The following is a 7,185-nucleotide window of genomic DNA, read 5'->3' as shown; positions in this document are numbered from 1 at the left end:
CACAGGAGCATCAGGACCTTCAGAGGAAGAGGATTAAAAAATTTAAAAAAAAAAAACATCACTGCAGTTGATGATGGCATCAACCTTCCACCATGTAACTTAAAGGCTATAGGATTTGTCAGTGGCTATTGGTTATGTCAATTTCCAAAGGAGAATTTTGAGGACCACGTATGCAAACCAATTAGCTTGGCACTAGCATAAAGGGGTTTATAATGAAATGTCTTTTATTTTAGTGCTTTCTGCCATACATCCTTCAGTCTTTGTGGCCTTGATCCATATGACACTGGTACAAAATAGAGCTCTGTCCACCAAATCCAGCAATTCGTTTTAAAGCCGGTACGTCCTTGTCTAGCAGATTGTAGGAGGAACAAAATCAAGCTTGTACTGAACATGCATCTTCTTGAAATGTTAATTATAGAGCAACTGCAGCTCCTCTGTACTCTGACCTATTGTGCTATAACTCTTTGTGCTTCATTTCTTCTCTTAGTAAGACAAGAACATAAAACTTATCTTGCAATAGGCTGTGCCAATGACAGACTCCTTTCCTGTTCGGGAGGTCCACTGAGTGCTCCTGCTGACAGAGGGCTAATATGTAGGCCCGAAGCTTCAGTCCTTACTAAGTGATAACCTCTGTTGAAATGGCCAAGCAAACTCAGTGAGGACTGGGCTGCAGAAAAGTAGATTTCAATTTACCTCAGTGACACCATAAACATAAACCAATTAAAGTTAGCTATGATTGACTCAACCTGACTTCACTGGGAGAGAGTACTGTGGGACTAATGACAGTCAATGGGGCTCTCCCTCCCCAATTTTTTTCAGATATTACAAATAAAACCAATAAGAAACAAAGTAAGAGGAAGGAAGGGATGGCCTCAAAGACTTTGAGGCATGGAAAAACCCTCTAAATTTAGTAACAGATGCAGAGCATACGCTCCACAGATCTCAGTGTTAAAGGAGATTGCAAGATTGCTTTTTCCCAACAATTTCCTCATTAATATTAATAATTAAAAACCTGTGCAAAATGTTGCAGATTTAAATACATATTTTTAAGCTTATTTCCTTACACAGCGGGATAGCTCAGTCAGTTGGAGCACCTAGGTGTGAAGCCGGAGGTTGGGCGTTCCATTCTCCACTGAGGCTCCTGAGAGAAAAGCCAACCTTGTGTGACACTGAACAAACTACACAGTCCCAGGGTTTTCCCAGAAGGCAACACTGGAAAACTGGTTTTTAATAGTTTGTACCAAGAAAACCCTGTGAAGACTCTCCATAAATTGGAATCGACTTGGTGATACACTAATAAATAATACAAGTACAGTAACTGTATTCAGCATATGCTCCTTGAAAGATATACAGTTTGATTTTTACCTTGGTTTATTTTCTCTTGATGTCCCATGAAATAATAATAATAATCTAGCCACTGCCAATTACTGACTGCAGCCTTCAATAAGTGAAGTCTCACATTTCTGAAAATCCATTGGGTCAAATCTGGCAACAACACTGGTAATACTAATTATGGGATATCACTTTGATTGTGGCGAAGAAAGATAGCAGAAGCCATTATTGTTAAAATAACAGTGTGTGCATTTATGTGAAGACTGTATTCCCATTTCTGAAAGTTGCTAACCTAGCACTTTACACTATGGGTCAGTTCACATATATTACAGTCTTATATGCACTTACCTGGGAGTAAGCCTAATTGAAATCAGTGGGATGTACTTCTGTAGACATACATGGGGTACAAATTGTGCTGTTTTTCAATTAAAATGGTGCTCTGGAGAAAACAGATGATTCTGCTTGGGGAGGAGCTTTCCTTCTTTCCTTTTTATTCTCCCTTCTCAAAGCTAAAGCAGCATTCAGCTTTGAAGGCTGATAGCACTTAAACTTGGCTAATTCTTGCCTTTGTTGTTGCAGTTCTTATGTTAACATGTGTCCATATTTAACATGAGATCTTCCTTGGTCATTAGCAAGCATTGCAATTTAATCCTATCAAGGCTGGCAATTTATGGCCTTCCAGATTTTGTTGGACTGCATATCGGAATAATTCTGGCCAATGTGGTCAGTGCTGAAGGATGAGGAGAATTATTGCCCAACGATAGCCGGAGGATTGCATGCTTGTGGTCTGTTAGGGAGGATTTCATCCTGACATTTCAGGATAGGGTATGCCCCTGCTCAGCATACAAGCTGCCTTGGGCCATAAGTTGCCCACCTTGTTTTATGTTGTGCTGGAAGAAAGAGAATTCTGTGCCATGCCACAGAGCAGAGAACACAAAGCACTATACAATGCACATTTTCAAACCAGTTGTAACTTTTTCTTCTATATTCTATATTTCATCTAAGCAAGCTGCTCCAGGGCATCTCTTGTCATGTGGGTATGATCCCACTGTTCCTCCAGCTAAGTACCAAGGGTACTTATATTTGTCAGTGTATGCACAGAGCTTAGAAATAAGTTGTTACAAAGAACATGTCATCAAGGCATAATTGTTATCAGCAGTGTTCAAGTCATTCGGTTCAGTGATGGGGCAAGGGGGGGCACTGATGCAGCTCAGGGCTAATCTACCTCTAGCTAGCCCACTCCTGCCTCTTCAGGTAAAAAGTCAGAGTTCCTACTGTTTTCCCCTCCTGAAGCTTCACATTTTTTGTGAGTGGATAGGCAGGGAGAAGAGGGAAGCAGCAACATTTTAAATTTGGGGGCAAGATGCACATAAATTTATGTAAATATACACACGTGTGTGTGTTTAAGCAAATGTGAGTGCTTGAGAATGTGTGTGTGTGTTATGTGTGCGTGTGCGCATGAATATTTACTTTTGCCCTGGATCACCCATCATTGGCTTCTGTGATTTCTGTCCCATCAACCACAATGTGCCTTGGTTGCATTGATTACTTGTGCGTTAATTGTAATGTAACAATCGTATTGTGTAGGAGAAGACCATTAAGTTTAAAGTCTAAAATTATATAACTGTACCATTGCTTCCTCCATCTAGTCTCCCCCCCCCTTGTGCTGCAGTGGCTCTGTGTTACTGCAGGTGCCACAGAGGTTTCTGGGAATTGTGCCTTTGTTAAATAATTCTGCAGCAGTGCAATACCATATCTTAATCAATTCACTTGGCCCAGGCTAAAACAATGCACAGGATCATTTCCTGACTGCAGAAGAAAAAAGAAAACCACTATTGTCTGTGAGTGCCATTCCCAAAAACATACTCTGACTTCAACAAATTGGTTCCTTTATTAAGGAAAGATTAAAAAACAACAGAAGCTGTGCAGCCTTCCAAAGACACTATACCTTTGCTGCATTTTGTAATGTTGAGTGACCAAATTTTAGTTCACATCCTCCAGTCAGGTAGCACTATGTATTCCCATTTTTTAAAGTTCTTTTGAGAATGATCTGCAAAATATCAAAGGATTTCATGGTGTCACATTAACAACACAGAACAAAGTAAATAGTTTTGATTTCTGCAAAGGTAAACAAAGCTGTTATGTATGCTCAGTCAAAATCTACTTTGTGACAAGAATCTGCAAAGTGGTTTCTAGTTAAAGTGGCATGTTGCCACCTTCCTCTTTACAAAAGTCGTAAGATCTATTACAATGTAGCTTTATATGGGATTTTATTTGATATGTTTATTATCTTTGTTCTCACAACAAATTCAGTCTCCTATGAATCTAGTTGCTTTTACTCCTACAGAATGAAAATGAAGGAAACAAAACGAATTGTTAGGTTTAGAACTTGAATCCAGGTCTCTTTGGTGGAAGCCTAATTGATATTTCATTAAAGTACATTCTTAAATTTCTCCCATTGAAATGAATGGGGCCAGGACAAGAATCCTAAAAAAAACATAGCAGCAAGAACTGTTGACCTCTATAAGATTTACTAAGAAACGAAGAAGAAGTAAAATTTTAGAACTAAAATCCATTATATATCTACTGAGAAGTAAGTCTAATTGCTTCCAGTAGAGCTTACTCCCAAGAACTGTGTATTGGATTGTAGCCTCATTCCGATAATTTAATGCTTTATGTGACTTGTGCTATTGTTCATCTCTAAGGCAATTTATAGATAATTCAGCTCATTCAGCCAAAAATTCATCTAATTGCTTTACTTTGTTTTTATCTTTGTAAACAGATGCATCTTTTTTGCTAAATTATGTAGAAAATTCCCCTAAGGAAGAGCGATACCTGAAACACATACCATAATGGTTTCAAAGAATGAATATTTTCAAGATCTGTTTTTCTTCTTCCTTTTGGGATTGGTCCCCACTCCCCTGCAACTTACTTCCAAGTAGGTCTTCCTAGAATTGATTGCTAAATGTGCATCATGTTGGCTGGATCCCACTCAGAATTGGATATAGAATAATGAAGTTGGAAGTAGCCTATAAGGCTATTGAGTCCAAACCCTTCTTCAGTGCAGGAATACAAATCAAAAGACATCTGCTAGGTGGTTGTCTAAATTTCTCTTGAATGCCTCCAGTATTGAAGCATTATGAGACTCCAAGACAGTGTTCAGATATTGGAAAGGGAAAAATTATTTGGGACTATAAATCCTAAACTAGATTGTTATTACATGTACCTGAATTATTCTTCAACAACCGAGATTTCAAATTACTGTATAATCTAACATTTTCCTTGCTTTTCTTTCAAGATGAGGTAATATTTCTAAAGATGGCAGTATTGATATTTTTCAATGCATTTGCCTCAAAGGTAATTCCAGGTACCCATTCCAAACACAGCAGTTTTTTTAAGTGGGAGGAGATGGAGGAAGAAGGAATATAAAACACTATGCAAAATCTGTGCATCATTTAAGGACATTTTGGGGAAATACAGAAAATATTGCTTTTGTGTTGTAAGAGTGATATAGCACCTTGATTTCTAGCAAATTAGGCAGCCAAAGTAAGAATGGCTATTATATGGCTAAGTGAGTTCGGCCTATATATTAACGCTGTGATGGTCTGCAATGCTTTCAGAATAAAAACGATATGTGCGCTTAACTCTAATCAGGTGATGAGTAATCCAGATTTAAGGTATCCTTTCCTAGGGATCTGAGACCTGACCCTTTAACACAAACATAATGACTGTTCACTCAGAATGCTAGACTATTTGTAGAAGAACATTTGTACGTTCACACCTCCTATCTAGAGACTGGAATATTCAAACCAGTGGCCATCCTAACTGGTGGATTCTGGGAGCTGTAATCCTCCAGAGTAACTTCTCCAACCCATAGCATAACAATAACAGCAGCCACCGCCGCTGCCGCCTATGGCTTTAATCTCTTCTTAAGGAGTTCAATTCCCCACTGTGCCTCCTGGAGAAATGTCAGCCTATATTGTCATGGGCAAGCTGCACAGTCCCAGAGTGTGCCAGAAGAAGAGAATAAGAAATCATTTCTGTGTATTCTCCAACAAGAAAATCCTGGAAAAGGTTATCATAAGTCAGAATCAAGTTGATGTTATGCAATTATTATATTAAGCAATTCTCAGAATGTCTTAAAAAACTGCAGCACACTAAGATTTCCATTAACCAATCTCTATAGCCTATTTTCTTCCTTTCCTTTCCTTTCCTTTCCTTTTTTGGAAAAGTGGTCACATGGTACAAAAAATGGAATTTTTCCGAGATCTGTTGTTATCATCATGAATATGACAGGTAAAATCAGCAATGCTGGCAAGAATGGAGGGAACAAAATAAACATGCTATCATGGCAATTTCAACCCATTCCATTGTTACAGGAAACAGAAACTTTTATTATGACAGGTCTTGGCAACAGTGGCCATCCAGATGTTTTTGGAAAATAGTAGTTGTCATTTCTCACTATTACCTATGCTGGCAAAGGCATCTGTGAGTTCTAGGTCCAAGAAGAAAACAACCCTAACTGCTCCGTTAGGAATTATGTAGAACACTCTCTTTCTGTGTGTTGTCTTCTCAACATCTGTGTGGAATCTGAATGAATAACCAATAACAGTACAGGCAAATCCCAAGCTGTGCAAACATACCGTAACCCATCATTATAATAGCAGACAAGATCTGCAAAAGGGGTGCCATTAACATTAGCAGAGATAAACACAGGGATGTCTATTTTTAGACAAGAGCAGATTTTCTTCTTTTTGACATTAGCTGCTGGACTGAGGCTTGTCCAGTCAACATTTGTCAGGATCTGGACAATATATTAAATTGTGCAGGAAAGCTGCTGGGACATCTCTAGGATTCCTTGTTCAACATTTGCAGTACAATATAATCTGAACTCACACAGCCTTAGGCTTCAGTTGAATCCAATCTTGGCACTATATCTCGGTAACCTGTAAATTTTGATACAGCTTGTTTATTCCTGTATGTTTTTGCCTATATATTTAGATAAATGTAGAAAATATTGTTGCTATTGTTATTTTAAAAAATCCAAACACATACACAAAAAAGGAAGGTTTTTCATGAAAAGATCTACTGCGCAGTATGTAGGAAGCTTGTATTTAATCACATTAGTACAAAGGAAATTCTACACACTGAGTAGAGAAGAATGAAGAACTGTAGGAACACAGTCTCTGTAATCTGTGGCCATTGGCCATGGCAACCTGGACTTTTGTCTGGCTTGTCTGAGTTCTCTTCCTCTTTGTTGTGTTCCATGAACTCCCCCCCCTCCCGTTTCCAGTGCCACAAATGGGATGGGAATGGGAGGCACTGTTTTTCGATGGTCCCGCTCCTACCTGGCTGATTGAGTCCTGAAGGTGGTGCTGGGGGACACTAGCTCTGATCCATGGCGGTTGTGTCATGGGGTCCTCAGGGCTCTATACTGTCCCCCATGCTGTTCAATATCTACATGAAACCACTGGAGGAAGTCTTTAGGAGGTTTGGGCTGAGGAGTCAGCAATATGCTGACAACACCGAACTCTGCCTCTCATTCTCTACCAATCCAGGTGTGGCAGTCGCTGTTCTGAACTCATGCCTGGACTCAATAATGGACTAGATGAGGGTCAATAAACTGAGGCACAATCCAGACAAGTCGGAAGTGCTGCTAGAAGGTGTTCCACCAGGTAGGTTAAAGGGCCATTTCCCTGTCTTAGACAGGGTTACACTCCCCCTAAAGGACAGGGTAAACAGCTTGGGGGTGCTCCTTGACCTGGGTCTGACCTTGGAAGCCCAGGTAGATTCGGTGTCCAGGGGTGCCTTCTTACAGCTGCGAATATATCAACTTCACCCTTACTTGGATGA

General features: G+C 39.6%; 1 long non-coding RNA gene across 1 annotated transcript in view; it reads right to left on the bottom strand.

Moving 5' to 3' along the window:
- Positions 1-3,262: 3,262 nt before the first annotated feature.
- The window catches only part of LOC144583869 (uncharacterized), a 7,264-nt gene continuing 3,341 nt past the window's right edge, over positions 3,263-7,185 (bottom strand). Inside the window, exon 3 of the long non-coding RNA XR_013537815.1 lies at positions 3,263-3,382. This is a non-coding gene — a long non-coding RNA (uncharacterized LOC144583869). The remainder of the gene's footprint in view (positions 3,383-7,185) is intronic.

The sequence above is a fragment of the Pogona vitticeps genome, chromosome 6 (assembly GCF_051106095.1).
Source record: "Pogona vitticeps strain Pit_001003342236 chromosome 6, PviZW2.1, whole genome shotgun sequence".
Lineage (NCBI taxonomy): Eukaryota > Metazoa > Chordata > Lepidosauria > Squamata > Agamidae > Pogona > Pogona vitticeps.
This window is presented reverse-complemented; position numbering and strand designations above follow the sequence as displayed.